The following is a 16,096-nucleotide window of genomic DNA, read 5'->3' on the forward strand; positions in this document are numbered from 1 at the left end:
AGAGAGAGAGAGAGAGAGACAGAGAGAGAGAGAAAGGAAAAGTATATATATATACTTGTGAAATACATTTCCATGAAACCTATTAATCTAACTAGCCCTTAATTTTTCCATTTTTTAACAAATCTTTTGGTCTATTAAAATGGCCTGTTTTTATTATCATCATTACACTTATTTTCATCTTGCTGTCTCTTCTCCCCTCCCCTCCCACCACATTCTCAGCATACCTATATCTTTCCCTTGATCTCCATTTCTATGCCATACCACTATATATGTACATATAATATATATACACACATATGACAGAGAGAAGATATACAAGGGAGTAATCCAAATCGAAAAGCTCTGCTGGGGAGAGCTTTTGTAGTACGTATTTTTCCAGCTAGGTGAGCATCAGGCAACTAGCTCTGAGTTAGTGCACCCAGTGGAATTGTCTGTGAAGGTTCTCTCTGGTCAGAGGGAATTTTTTTCATAAAAGCAGTTTTGCTTGAACTTTGTTTTTTGTGATGGCCGATTTAAGAGAACAGCATGAATGCTGCAGAAACTGTTGTGATGTTGATTATAGCTTACAAGGACAGTGTTATGGGAAAAACTCATGAGTATAAGTGGTTTTCTCATTTCAAAAGGGTGAAATGTTGACTGATGACAAATCTCATTCTGGATGTCAGTCAACTTCCTGAAAGAATGAAAATGTTGACTCATAGTGAATTTGGAATTCGCTCCACCAGGTCAGATTGCTAATCAAGCCTTCTATTTAAAGGTTTGGAAAAGATAGTGTAGCAGTGTGAGACAAAAAAGGATTGATTTGTGGCAGAAGGAGGACTGGTTTTGCCACTACAGCAATGCACCTGTTCACACAGCCATCTCATTGGGCCAAAAGAAAAAAAATAGCATGCCTCTCTTGCCCCATGCATCTTACTCACCTGACCTCGCTCCGTGTGACTTCTTTTTGTTTCCATGAATGAAGAGGGACATGAAAGTACAGCAATTTGATGACATAGAAAAGGTGAAGAATAAAACAAGGGAGGTGCTGTCAGCCAACCAAAGAGATGAGTTTGAAAAATATTTCCAAGAATGAAACCAGAGATTTGACAAATGTATTAAATGTAATGGTGAGTTATTTAAAGGTGATAAGGTTGTTTTGTTAAGAAAAAATTAAATATGTAGCTTTGAATAAAAATTCTGTTTTGGGGGGTATACTCCCTCATATAATCGAACTGTTTAAACTAAATACAATAAAATAATAATTATTTATAAATTATCAAGGAGGCATGAAGGAGTGAGGGGGGAGTAGAGGGAGAAGTGAGGAGCTGATGCCAGGGGCTCAAGTAGAAAGAAAACGTTTTGGAAAAGATGATAACATATGTGCAGATGTGCTTGACAAAATGGATATATGTGTGGAGTGTGACAAGAGCTGTAAGAGCCCCTAATAAAATAAAATAAAATAATTTTTAAAAGAATGCAGTTACAAAAGTACAATTTTTCCTACAAAGAGGAACCAATAGAATAACCTCTATTTTTCCCGCAGAGTAGATAGATCTCCCAATCACAAAACTTTCCACACAACAATGGTAGTCAAAATAGCCTGAAAGTAGTGTGTTAGTCTAGGTTGAATAGAGAAACAAATCCAGAGATACTTATATGTGTGTAAGAGTTTTATATCCAAGAGTAATTGTATATTAAGAAAACATCCCAGTTCAGATCAAGTCCATATGTCTTATATTAGCCCATATGTCTGATACTAGTCCATAAATTCCTCTTTAGACCCACACAGCACATGTAATGATGCCGAATTCAAGAAGATCACAGGCCAGTGGGTAGAAGGTTTTCTGGATCTAGTGGCAGTGGAAGCATCTCAACACTGGTGCAGGTGCTTCCTCCTGATCTCTGAGTGTCTCAACAGCAGGAAAGGGAAGTCAAACAGATAGGGGTCTGGCCTCCAGGAAGTTATTTATCTCTTCATCCCTTCAAATGGATCAAGCTGCAACCTGATTGACAGGCTAGACTCCACCCCTTCGCTCCAGTTGGCAGGAGATTATGTAACTTCCACAACAGTAGAACCTCCTGTGTGAGTTTCTGAGACTATGTATCTTTATTGTAGTTGAAAGCCTCATCTTTCTCTCATAGAACAACCTGTAGTTTAGAAATGCTAACCTTGTGGTTATCCAATGCACAGCCCACTATACTATCAGATTCACCAAGGACCTAAAATAGCTAAAAACAGTTTTAAAAGAGCTAAGTTATATTATTTACATTATTTAATTTCAAGATTGACTGTAAAGCTACAGTAATCAAGAAAAATACCAAATAGACCAATACAAATAGATCTAATGTACAACCCATTGATTTCCAAAGGTTCTAAGGCAATGTAACAGAAAAATAGAAACTTTTCTTTTTCTTTTTTTTTTAATCATTTTATTGGGGGGCTCATACAACTCTTATCACAATCCATACATACATCCATTGTGTCAAGCACATATGTACATTTTTTGCCATCATCATTCTCAACATTTGCTCTCCACGTAAGCCGCTGGCATCAGCTCCTCATTTCCCCCTCTCCTTCCCTGCTTCCCCCTCCCTCATGAACCCTTCATAATTCATAAATTCTTGTTATTTTGTTATATGTTACACTGTCTGACGTCTCCCCTGCCCTCTTCTCTGCTGTCAATCCCCCAGGGAGGAGGCTATACATAGATTCTTGTAATTGGTTCCCCCGTTCTACCCCACATTCCCTCCACCTTCCAGGCATCGCCACTCTCACTACTTACTGGTCCTGAAGGAGTCATCTGTCGTGGATTCCCTGTGTTTCCCGTTGCTATCTGTACCAATGTACATCCGCTGGACTAGACAGATTTGTAAGGTAGAATTGGGATCATGATAGTTGGCGGGGCGGGGGAGGCATTTAAGAACTAGAGGAAAGTTATGTTTCATCGTTGCTACCCTGCACCCTGCTGACTGGCTAATCTCCTCCCAACAACTCTTCAGTAAGGGGGTGTCCAGTTGCCTACTGATGGTCTTTGATCTCCACTCTGCTCTCACCCATGTTTACAGTGATATGATTTTTTGTTCTTTGATGCTTGATACCTTATCCCTTCGACAGTTCATGGTCACACAGGCTGGTGTGCTTCTTCCAAGTGGGCTTTGTTGTTTCTGAACTAGATGGCCACTTATTTATCTTCAAGCCTTTAAGACCCCAGATGCTATATCTTTTGATAGCCAGGCACCATCATCTTCCTTCACCACATTTGCTTATGCACACGGTTGCCTTCAGTGATCGTATCAGGAAGGTGGGCACCCACTGACTGATATGATTTTTTGTTCTTTAATGTCTGATAACTGGTCCCTTCTACACCTTGTGGTCAGACATGCTGGCATGCTTCTTCCATGTGGGCTTTGATGCTTCTCAGCTAGATGGTCACTTGTTTACCTTCAAGCCTTTAAGACCCCAGACGTTATATCTTTTGATAGCCGGGCACCATCAGCTTTCTTTACCACATTTTCTTATGAACACATTTTTCTTCAGCAATCGTGTTGGGAAGGTATACATCCTGGAATGCCAATTTAATAGAACAAAATGTTCCTGCACTGAGTAAGTGCTTGAGTTGAGGCCCAATGTCCATCTGCTGCCTTAATATTAAACCTATAAATATATGCATGTAGATCTGTTTCCCCACACTCTTATATAAATATATCTACATATGTACATTCCAGTCTTTAGACCTCTATAAATACCCATTGTCACCAAGTTCTTTCCTCTATTTCCTTTTACCTTCCTCTTGTCCCACTATCATGCTCAGCCTTCATTTTGGTTTCAGTAATTTCTCTTGGTTACATTGCTCTTGCTGAGTCCCTACCAGGCTTCTCACACCCTCATTGCCACTAATTTCAGATCACTTGTTGCTCCCCTGTCCCTGGGTTGGTCATCACTACCTCCTTACCCCTGCCTCACCCTCTCTCGTGCCCCCCCTGGAACCATTGGTTCCGTTGTTTTTTCCTCCAGACAATTCATCCAGTCTATCTTATCTAGATAGATCTGTAGAGATAATAATATGCACCAAAAATCAAGCCATAGCAAAATAGGTGTTGAGGGAGAACACAGCGATGACAACTAAAAAGAAAACCAATTACCCAAAGAAAAATAAATTAATAAAAAGAAAAAAATTTAAAAGAAAGAAAAATCTGTAAATAGATCAAGGTCTGATTTTTGATCTCTAGGCGTGTCCTTCAATCAGGTCCAATGGGGTACCATGCTCGGCCCGAGAGTCTGTCGTTTGCACTTCCTCGGGGGCTCCCTGCTCTGCTCCCATGGTTGTTCTGCCACACTCTTTTAGTGGTTTGCCTGGGTGTCACAGGGTTAGTCTGGGCCATTCCTGACACTAGGTCTCCAGTGTTGTCCCCCTTAGGGCCCTGGGCCAACATGGGATGGCGTGTCTCGTAGTGGGAGCAGCCATATTGTCCACTCTGTGCATTGGTTGTTCAGAGTGGGGATATCGTCCTCCAGGCCTGATGGGTCAGGATGTGCTCCACTCTCTCTTCCTCTCCCTTCATTTGCTCCCATTTGCTCTGATCCGACATGACCCTCTCCCCTAGCTGCAACTTCGGTGCTGTCCTCTCAAGTAAATTCTTCTGGGGGGAGGGGCAGTTGTCCACGTAGCTGGCATGGGGGCTGAGCCCTCAGGCCCCTCCACTGGCTCCCCACTCCTTGCCGGCACGCTGCATTCGTCTGGCACTGGCTTTAAATCTGGTCCCTCTTTCCCTGTGGAGACACAAACAATACCCTTCCCTTGGGTGGGTCAGTGCCCTATTCCCCCATAGAAACTGTTCTTAACAAATGCATTGGACAACTGTATGTCTACATAAGGAGGGGGAAAGGTTGAGTTCTACCAAATATCATATGCAATAATTAATGCCAGATAACCTAAATGTAAAGACTGAAACCATAATGATGCTAAGAGAAAGTGTAGGAAAATGTCTTTATGACTTGTGGCATCCAGAGATTTAGTTTTAGACACAGAAAGCTCTAACCATAAAGCAATAACATAAATTGAATTTTCTAAAAATTAAAAACTTTTTGTTCATCAAAAGACATAACTAAAAGCATGACCAGGCAAGTCATGACACAAATAGCTGACAAAGAATTTATATTCAAATATATTTTTTAAAACACTTGCAAGTTGGGAGCAGACACATAGCCCACTGGCACAGAACCGAAACCTCAGTAAACCCATGCCCGATGCACAGTTCGTGGCACCACCAACTAAGTGTAGAACTGCTAAAGACAGAATTGAAGGTTCAGAACCTCCAGCCACACCAATGGAGAACAATGAGACTTTCTGTTCCTGATGAGAAAAGCCCCACACTCTGAATAAGGTCACTATGAATGAGACCCCAATCCATGGAAGTTTGTTTGTTTGGTTAGCTGACTGTTTTATAATGGACAGCTAGTCTTTGACAAAGGATCAAATCTCATTAGAAAGAGAAGTGATAGTCTCATTAACAAATGATGATGGGAAAATTGGCTATCTATTTGCAAAAGAAAAATATAAAATAAGCCCTATATCTTATACCATGGAGCCTTAGTGGCATACTGGAAATATATTGCTAACTGCAATTCAGCAGCTCAAAACCACTAGCCCCTTGGCAAGAGAAAGACGGGCTTTGTATTCCTGTAAAGGGTTGGGTCTCAAAAATTCAATAGGCAGTTCTACCCAATCCTATAGGGTCACTGTGAGTTGGCATCAATTCAATGGCAGTGGGTGAGTAAGATCTCTCAAACCATATAGAAAATGAACTCAAGATAGATCAGAGATCTAAAAATAAAACATAGACCTATAAAGATCATCAATTTAAAAAATGAAATAGGAACAAACTTAAATTTCCTACTTGAAGAATTAAAAGAGAACCCCACAGATGGCAAAAAAAATGTTTTGGTAATGACATATTAAGTTTAATCTCTAAATTTATATAAAACTTCAACACTTCAACAAGAAAAAGACAAATAAATTAACTTAAAAATAGGCAGAGTGCATGAACTGACTCTTCACTAATTAAGGCATTCAGGCATCCAATAAACATCTGAAAACATTCTCCTGATCATAAGCCATTTAAGAGAAACAAATAAAAACAACCATGAGCTCATCATATTCTAGCCTTTGTAGTAAAGTTAAAAAAAAAAGTAAGCAGGAAACAACAAATGCTTGTGACACTGTTAGGAAATGGGCACCCTCACCCATCGCAGGTAGTACAATGAGTGTGAAGAGAAATAGTACAGCCCTTCCTCAAAAAGCTGGAAATAGAATCCATTTGCAGGGTCTATATATGGATTACACGTCTGGTGGATTCCCTCTGATGATAGATTAGTGATGTGAATTGCTTTGCTATCATGCAGAGATCATGGGAAAGTAGATTATTACAGATGCAGTTAGCTTAGATCTGTTTTAATTTTTAATATTTTCTGTTTTCTTCTTGATTGAGGTTTTTATTTCTTTTACTTTGTTGTTGTTGTTGTTGTTTTGTTGTTGTTGTTGTTGTTGTTGTTTTGGTATGTTTTTTCTGTATATGAAATCCAAGATTGGTAAATCTGTAGCGATAGTAGTGGATTAATGGTTTCTTGGGGGTATGGCAGGGAAGATTGGGGGGGAAATGGGGAGATAATAATAATGAGTACAATAAAGAAAAGAATGTTGTAAAATTATAGTGATTATTGTACAATTCTTCTTAATAAGTGATTGAAATATTGAGTTGTATGATACGCTAATTATATGCCTGTAAAACTGCTTAAAGAAAGAAAGAAATACCACATGATCAAGTGCAGTGAAGTGCAGTGATGGAAAGTACTTGTTAGGGCTCTTTTAAGCTCCCATCAAATGCCTGGGTGGTATAGAGAACTCTATGGAAGGGATTGGTTAGCTTCACCATTCCTCTTGGTATAAAAATGAAATCTCAGAAGCAGGAAGAGAATCACTTGAGCAGCAGAAGGGAGAGCCTGCTTTTCCAGGATCCCTGCATGGATGAGTAGTAATAGAACAGTCAATGAAGAAGGAGCTAGGGGGGCAGCAAAGACCATGACACCGTGTGGCTGGTTTACTGGCTCATGGAATTAGTAAAGCTGAGTAACTTCAGGCAGGTGGCTGGTTTGCAGAGAGGAGTGACCTTTGGATATTTATCAGCGATAAAGGAACTTTATAATCCTTCCCCAAACAGGACTGAGAGGCTGACATGGCTTACCAGCACGCCTGGGAAGAGTCACAGCTGCAGACGAAGACTACATATATTCTTTTTTTTTTTTTGGGGGGGGGGACTACATATATTCTTATTGGTTTCTGACCCTGACTTGATGTAACCTGTTGACTTGCCTGATAAACCCACATCACCATACGTATTGAATTCTGTGTGTCGTTGCTCCAGATTATTGAATCCAGCAAAGAATAGAAGAGTGGGATAGATGATTGGTGTCAAAATAGGGTAGAGGAACTTGGAGGATGAGGCACGGCTGACCTATGCCTCTGAATATCGGCCTAAGACAGATGTAGAGTCAGATTCCCCCTCCAGTTTGTGTCACCGGAGAAAGTCAGGTGTGGTTTCCATGCCATTTCCCCAGTCAGCAAGCGTTAGTTGGTATATGAGGGGATATCCCCCAAACCGGAACTGTGCTGCATAGAGCCGAGTTTTCATAGTATGCATTTTTCCCGCTAGATTAGTATCAAGAAACTCACTCTGAGTTAGTACACCCAGTGGCTTTGCCGGCAAGGTTCTCTCTGGTCATAGTGAATTTTTTTGTAAAAGCAGTTTTCCTTGAACCTTGTTTATTGTGATGACCGACTTAAGAGAATAGCATGCAGCTGTGAAATTTTGTTTCCTGCTCAGGAAAAAATGCCACAGAAACTGTTGTAATGTTGAACACAGTTTACAAGGACAGCGCTATGGGAAACACTCACATGTACAACTGGTTTTCTCATTTCAAAAAAAGGGGAAATGTCGATTGATGACAAACTTCATTCTGGATGTCCGTCAACTTCCCAAATAGTTGAAAATGTCAGTGCCTTTGGAGTTTGTTCCACCAGGTCAAATTGTTAATCAAGCTTTTTGTTTGGAGGTTCAAAAAGGATTGTGTAACAGTGAGACAAGCAGACGGAGGACTGGTTCTGCCACCACGACAATGCACCTGCTCATGCAGCCATCTCCATGTGCCAGTTTTGGGCAAAAAACAGCATTCCTCTCTTTCCCCACACACCTTACTCACCTGACCTTGCTCCCTGAGACTTCTTTCTGTTTCCACAAATGCAGAGGGACATGATAGGGTAGTGACTTGACAAACTAGAAGAGGCAAAGGATAAAAACAAAGGAGGCGCTATCAGCCATCCAAACAAATGAGTCTGAAAAATGTTTCCAAGAATGGAATCGCAGATTTGACAAAAATATTAATTGCAATGGAGAGTATTTTGAAGGTATTATGTGAGATTAATTGAAGGTGATATGTGGGATTAATTGAAGGGTGGAGAGATAAATGGCTCAGTGAACCTCGCCTCTCTAGTTCTAGGGTCTCTTGCTCTCAGATGGTCAGACGAGGGTGCAGCTGCCTCAGCCAGTTTCCTGCTTTAGCTGGTAGGGCTCACTTCCTGCAAGACATCCCTATGGAGAAGCCACATGGACATACTCCGATGCAGGCCTGGGTGCTGGAGCAGCCCCTGCCAGCACTGAAATGCTTACATGTTCACTGATTTGGCTTTCCTCCTGCAGTCGGCATCATAAGTGTTGTTTTGTGAGATGGAGGAGGACTTGTGGATTGGTGTTGGACGTATGGGTTAATGTTGGATTTGTGGGCTTGGGCAGCACTTGGTTGGGATGCTTTCTTAATGTACACTTATCCGTTATATAAAACTCTCTCTTATATACATATGCGTTTCTGTGGATTTGTTTCCCTAGTTTACCCAGACTAACATAATCAGGTTGCTTTGTAAAAAAAAATTAAATACATAGCTTTGGTGGGGGAGGATTCCATTTTTGGGGGGTATCCCCTAGAGAGAGAAGAGCTCAGACACAAATAGGTAAGTTCATCACAGCACTATTTACAACCCTGTCGGTTTCAGAGACTTTAAGTCTTAAGGCAAGTAGAAAGTTTGATCTTTCTCTTACAGAGTTTCTGGTGGTTTTGAACTGCTAACCTTGCTGTTAAAAGTCCAACATATAACCACTATGCAATCAGGGCTACAGGATAGACATATATTAACTTGGGGGAAAGGGAAGTCAATATACAATAAGACGGAAGTCAGGAAAAATGACGGAAGCAGAAAAAGACTTTGGGAAGTTACAAGAATTAAAGACAACACAGATAAATGTTCTTCTATACACAGTCCTGCAGTAACAGTGATTTACAAGTACATGCTGAACTGTGTGTGAAGGATTGTAGAAAAAGACGTGTGTGTGTGTGTGTGTGTGTGTGTGTGTGTGTGTGTTGGAGGATATTCATGCATAGGTATTTACTTTTGCTAAAAATATATCCATTAATGAAGCAGAGCTTACAAAGTAGAAGGGTTTGAATGTATGTAGTTGCTGTTAGGTGCCATAGAGCCAGCTTTGGCCCATAGCAATCTATGAAAATAAAATATTGGTGGTACTGTACCATCCACAAAATTGTGTTTGAGCCCATCTCCTGGGCTCTTCTTTTCTGTTGATCCTCTATTTTACCAAACAGGATGTCTTTTTCCCGGGACTGGGCTCTCCTGATGCATGTCTAAAATATAAGAGGTGGGTTATTCTCACCCTTCTCGCTTCTAGGGAACATTCTGACTGTACTTCTTCCGAAACAGATTTTCAGTTACTTGTTCTGGCAGTCCATGGTCCTGTCAACATTCTTCACCAATGCTATCACTCAGATGCATCCATTTCTAGGCACACCATAGGCCTCAAAGTGTTGTCTTCACTCTTCAGCACTTTAAAGATGTCTTGTGTAGCAAATTTGCCCACTGTAATACCTCATTTGATTTCCTTACTGCTGCTTCATAAATATTGAATGTGAATTCAGGTTAAATGAAATCTTTCACAACTTCAATCTTTTCTCCATTTATAATGATGTGATCTATTGATCCAGTTGTAAAGAATTTTCTGTTTGTTTGGAAAACCAACTAGACATAACTGACACCGTAAGTGAATGTGTTTAAGGAGTTGATGGTCCAAACCATACTCTTGGAAAATAAAAAGGTCAATTGGAATTTGCAATTGGTCATTAGAAAAAGCAATATTCTGCATCCGACTTTGGTGAGTAGTGACTGGTGTCTTAAAGCTCATGAGTGGCCATAAAAGGTACAAACTACTGGTCTTTCCCTGTCTGAAGTAAATAAGTGCATGAATATCACACGCATGTGGAAACAATTAGTTCAATGTACCAACAGGCTATGGAAATATTAGTCTCCATGACATTGGGACCAGAAGAATTACAAGATGCCCAGCTACCACTACCAACTCCTTCCAAAAGGACCATACTAGAAGGTGCCAGATAGAGTGGGGGGAAATGTGAAACAAAACCTAGAAGCATTGAAAATTATCAGACATGGCTGTGATGGAGATTGGTGAACCCTGGAGAATATGACTCTTAGTCAACTTTCAAATTTAGAGATAAACTTACCTCCTTGTCTCAATATTTAGTTTAACAATAGACCAGCTTTTAGTCTATAAGGGTAATAACACCAGGGAGAGACACACACATTAGAAATATCAACCATTTGGGATGAAAATAGCTGCATTTGCCCAAAACTCAGATGAATTAGGAAATGAGAAGGTATAGAAACAGATACTACAGGGACAAAATAGGATATGTGATCTTACGTGATTGTGGCTATTACAATCAATGAGGTGAAACACATAGGTATGAATTGTTTAATGGAAAACGTACCTGTTCTGTAAACCCTTATTCAGCAAAGAATAGTACGTTAAAAAAACAAACAAACATGGAAATCAACAACACAAGGACAATCTAATTTTTTGATAGGAATACTACTCAAGAAGACACTTCTATAAAATATATTCAAATGATCTTATTAAAAGCTACCCTACACCATTAGTACCAAGAAAATACAAAGAAAAATCCAAATGTCATATGAAATGGAATGCATTAAATCAAAAGCTATCTACTATAAAATATGCTTCTGAAGCTGTGGAACAGCTAGAACATCCTGCAGTGCTAGGAGAACATAAAATAGTAAACCCATTTTGCAGATTTACTCAATGCAATGAGTCATTTGATTTCAATGTTTCCATAAGCATTGATTGTAAATGCAAGCAAGAATCAATCCTTGAAATCTTCAGGGTTGTTTTTAATTCTAGTTTTTATTGTTTTCTGTTTTCTTTTAGATTGAAGATTTTCTGTGTTTTGTTTTGTTTTGTTATTGTTATTGGGCTTTTCCTCCCCTGTGTTTTGCTTTGTGTAAAATCTAGGATAGGTAAATAGATATAGACTGTAATGGTATTAACAGTTTCTTAGAGTTATGGTAGAGCAGGTTGAGAGGAAATAGGGAGCTAATAATGTTTAGTACAAAAATGAAAAATTGCTATACCTGTCCTTTTGCTTTTGGCTTACCTCGCTTAACATGATTACTTCCAGCTCCTCCCACGAGGTGACATGTTTTGTGTGATCATCCGTGCTTTTCAGTGCTGCATAGTACTCCATGTGTGTCTGTGATTGTGATGAAGATTGCACAACTTGTTTCAATATGTTTAAACCTTTGATTATATGGTATGTGCTTTATTTGTAAATAAAATTGCTATAATTTTTTAAAAGAAATTGGTTAGGTATATAAAGTAGTACAGCCACTGTGAAAAATCAAGTTGGCATTTATTTAAAAATTAAGCAAAGTGTTTTCATATGATGCGGCAATTCTGTTCCTAGATATAAACTCAAGAGAATTGAAAGTGGAAACCCAGATACCTGTACCCTAATGTTCATAGCAGCATTATTAACAATAACCAAAAAATAGAATTAACCCAAGTGCTCATCAGTATATAAATGTATAAATAAAATGTGGTACACATAGTCTATAATTTAACAATTTACAATAGGGTTCCATTTTGACAATTCCAACATAGGAACTGAATATCTATCTCCCTTTTTCTTTTACTTTTCATAGGTTTGCCTTTTATTACAGTATCTTATAATATGACCTTTTCCATTAAGTGTTGGTACAATGGTAACATCAGCAAAGCACCTGCTGCTACAATGAAGGGAGTACATATAACGATGAAAAGATGCTTGCATTAAAAGGTGGTTTAAGTGTGGGTTGCTCGCCCACTTGAACAGATCCTCAAGGTAGGGCTACCTGTATGTATGAAGGGCTTCAGAAGTTGATATAAGGAGCCCTGGTGGGTGGTTACTCATTGGACTGCTAACGACAAGGTCAGCAGTTCTAAACCACCCGTTGCTCAGTGGGATAGAGACATGGATTTCTACTGAGTCTCCAAAACTCACAAGGGTAGTTCTTCCCCATCCCAAAGGGTCACTATGAATCCAAATTAAGTCAATGGCAGTGAGTCAATTTGGTCAACGTTAGATCTAAAGTTGATGGGGAAATTCCACTATTTTAAAATGTCACCTTTCATAAACTTTTCAAAGACTCCTCATAGAGTAGAATGCTGTGCAGCCATGAAAAGAAATGAAGTTCGGATGCATCTGACAATAAGGATAAAATCTGGAGATAGTTTGCTAATGTGAAATAAGCTATACACTAAAGGAAAAAGGTCTTCCTGATTCCATTGTGAAAGAGCACCTCACCGCTGAGGAGCTTGAGGAATGAAGTGACTGATGCAGACCGACAACTGGCTCCACTGTGTTCTAGGTCCCTGTTTCTGCGTTTTAGAGTATGTGACCTGAGACAGGATCCTTGGCCAAAAGAATATGTTCTGCAACAGCTTTAAATCGCCCATCTAGAGTGTTGTAGGAACAAACTTCGGAACACAGAAAACTGTGGCTCAGTTTTATTAAGTTTGCCGCAAAGATGTCCTCTGGCTGGTACCTGACCCATGAAATTTGAGGGCCCCACCTGATAGAGAGCCTTAATAAATGAATTTTAAAGACTATGTTGAATGTCAACCAATCAAATATATTCCTGTACTCTTTTCCCACCCTTTACAAAGTTTTGGTAAAAGACATCTTATGCTTCCTCTTCAGAATGCCATTTTGAACTTTATTTTGGCATTTCTTGGTTTACAAATCTTTGAATTTGAAAGGCTGATGGCAACATATGTACAAACTCTTTCATTTTTAACTCCACTTATATGAGTTATCTAAAATGGGTATATTCATACAGGCTCAAAGTACAATTGATGCTACCATGGGCTAACAGTGAAAGATAACTAAAACTTACTGAGTTTGTGTTAGGAGTAATTAAAAAAGATGTGGATGTCGCTGATATTAGGGTTACACTCATGCACTATAGACAAAGAGAAATATTTCAGTGACAGATGCTAGTTATGAAGCATATATCTAACTGCTCTAACATACAAATTTGAACAAAAAAGACAGGTTGGAAAAAAAATAAAGCGTGTTCCTGATCCAGACACAGTCTATACCAACACTGCCAGCACCAGCTTGTAGACTCACAGCTAGGTGAAATCGGTAAAGTTTGTATTCTATATATCTTGCTATGGCACAAGTCATTATTAGCCATTGTAAATGCACATGTGGCCTTGTGCACAGACCTTTGTGCATTTGTCACAGGATTTAAATGAAGCCCAAGTGGATGCCGTTAAAAGCAGGACAGACTCAGGGGACATACAGATGATAAAAGACGTTTCCTCATCTCATATCGGGCTTTCTTTACCTGCTCCCCTGTCGTTCTCCATCTAAGAAGGGAAATCATTCACCCCGCAATAGCATCTACGATTTCTCAGCCTCTAAAATGTAAGAAATATTGGAAAATGATACATTTTAATGTCATAGTAACAACTCATAAACCCACTTCCTCAAACAGAATGCGTCAATATTTTATGTCAATATGAACTGCTACTTCTGGTTTGCTTTTGAAGCCAATTCTAGTATTTAAAACAAAAGAAAACCTCAATAGGAAGAAGTTAGTAAAAATAAAATTATGCCACCATTTCTAAAAGCTTATCTTTAAAAAAAACTGAAATGAAAAGAATAAAAAAGAAATCAATTAATGTGGGGTTTTTTAAATTTCTTCATCTGTTTTCAGATTTCAATCTAGAATAGACATTTCAACCTGTAAAATTATTCAAGCACAAAATGATCAATATCATTTTTGTTGTTGCACAATTCCTAATTGTAAAATGGTAGTTTTTAAAAATATATGTATACAGTCCATTTGAATTATTCTTTTGTTGTGGTTTCAAAAGAATTCCACAGGGTGGGGGGAAAAGAGAAATGGTTTCACATGCCATTGTGTGTTTTATCTCATTCATTTACATCACTGACCTACATCCAAAGCCGATGGCAAGAGGAAATAAAGGTGGAAACCTCCCTGGAGACACAGGCAGCTTGAAAATAAAACCCCTCCATGATCTTCAGATATGCAAGTAACTTTGAAGCTGCAAACACAAGGAGAATTATAAAACCTTACCTGTGCAACTTGATTATTTAGCTGTCAGGCACACACAAGCCTAATTCTCATGAGCAAGCAGACAATGCACTTGGAAGAAATTGTCCTGAGAGCTTGCTATAAACGGCACGCTCCAATTTGATTTTCCAGAAACTTTTGTTTTTATAAAGTTCAGGTGAGATAAGAACGTAATTTTGCAATAAAAGACAAGAAATAGTCTTTTATTGAAGACTAAACGTAGTATTTTATTGTAAAATAATTGCCATATTGTGAATAGTACAAACTAGGAAAAACAGAGACTCTATGAAGTCATAATCTCAGTGATTGGCACAGATATGGGAGCTAATGACATTTTAAAAATTAAGCTCGTTAAGGCCTAGAAAAGCAATCAAGCTATAAATTTGCATTTTTCCTACCCATGAAAAAAATTAAAGATAATTCATCATTTTTATTTAATCTTACATTATTAATTACATTATTAAACCCCTTTACTAATAAATAAGTCTACCTAAAAATATTGACGATAACATAGGAATGTGAATTGCTGCTGCTGTTAGGTCCTGTCTGGTTAGTTACACTGCATAGAGACCCATATACAGCAGAAAGAAATACATTCAGATGCTGTGCCAATTGTTCTTATGTTTGAACCCATCAATGCTAATGCCAATACACCAATCATCTAGTTGAAGGTCTTCCTCTTTTTTGCTGCCCTGCTACTATACCTAGCATGATGTCCTTCTCTAGGGACAGTCTTTCCTGACAGCGTGTCCCAAGTGCTTGAGATGAAGTCTCCCCATCCTGGCCATAAGGGCCATTCTGGCTGTACTTCTTCCAAGACAGACTTGTGAATTCGTTTTGACAGTTGTGATAATTGGATGATTTTATGTCAACTAGACACTTCTGGCTAGGGGTTGAGACAAACATGTCAATCAAATCACAGCCCCATGACACCTTCTTGAAGTCATAAGTCTTTTATATGAGAGTGAGGGACTCTGGGAACTGCCTCTCTCTCTGCCTCTCTGCCTCCCTGCCTTCCTGCCTGCTGGAACTCTGCCTACCTCAGCGCTCCCCTGTGGGCCACACATACTGAGAACTCTCAGCACTTTGCCATGTTTCCACACAACTCTGCACTCACTGCCTGTAATCTTCCTCCTTCCCAATTCACCATTGTGGCTACCTGAGTCTGAAGAGGGACTTACAGACTAGCATCAGACTTACGGGCTTGAGTTGGACTGGACTGGTATGCCTTCGTAGTATATAATTACTTCTTGATATGAAGTTCTTCCTTTTACATGGATGAGTGTCACTGGATTTGTTTCTCTAGACAAACCTAACACAGCAGTCCACGGGACTTTCAATCTGCTTTAGCAGCACCATATTTCAAAGGCATCAATTCTTCCATCTGTCTTATTCAATGACCAACTTACGAATTCATATAAGGAAATTGAATAAATCATGGCTTGGGAAAGGTGCATCTTAGTCCTCAAAGTAACCTCCTTCCTATTCAACACTCTAAAGAGGTCTCATGTAGCAGATTTACCTAATCAATCTGT

Source organism: Echinops telfairi, unplaced genomic scaffold (genome assembly GCF_000313985.2).
Source record: "Echinops telfairi isolate 266 unplaced genomic scaffold, ASM31398v2 ScPeMD7_7469;HRSCAF=8507_1, whole genome shotgun sequence".
Classification (NCBI taxonomy): Eukaryota; Metazoa; Chordata; class Mammalia; order Afrosoricida; family Tenrecidae; genus Echinops; species Echinops telfairi.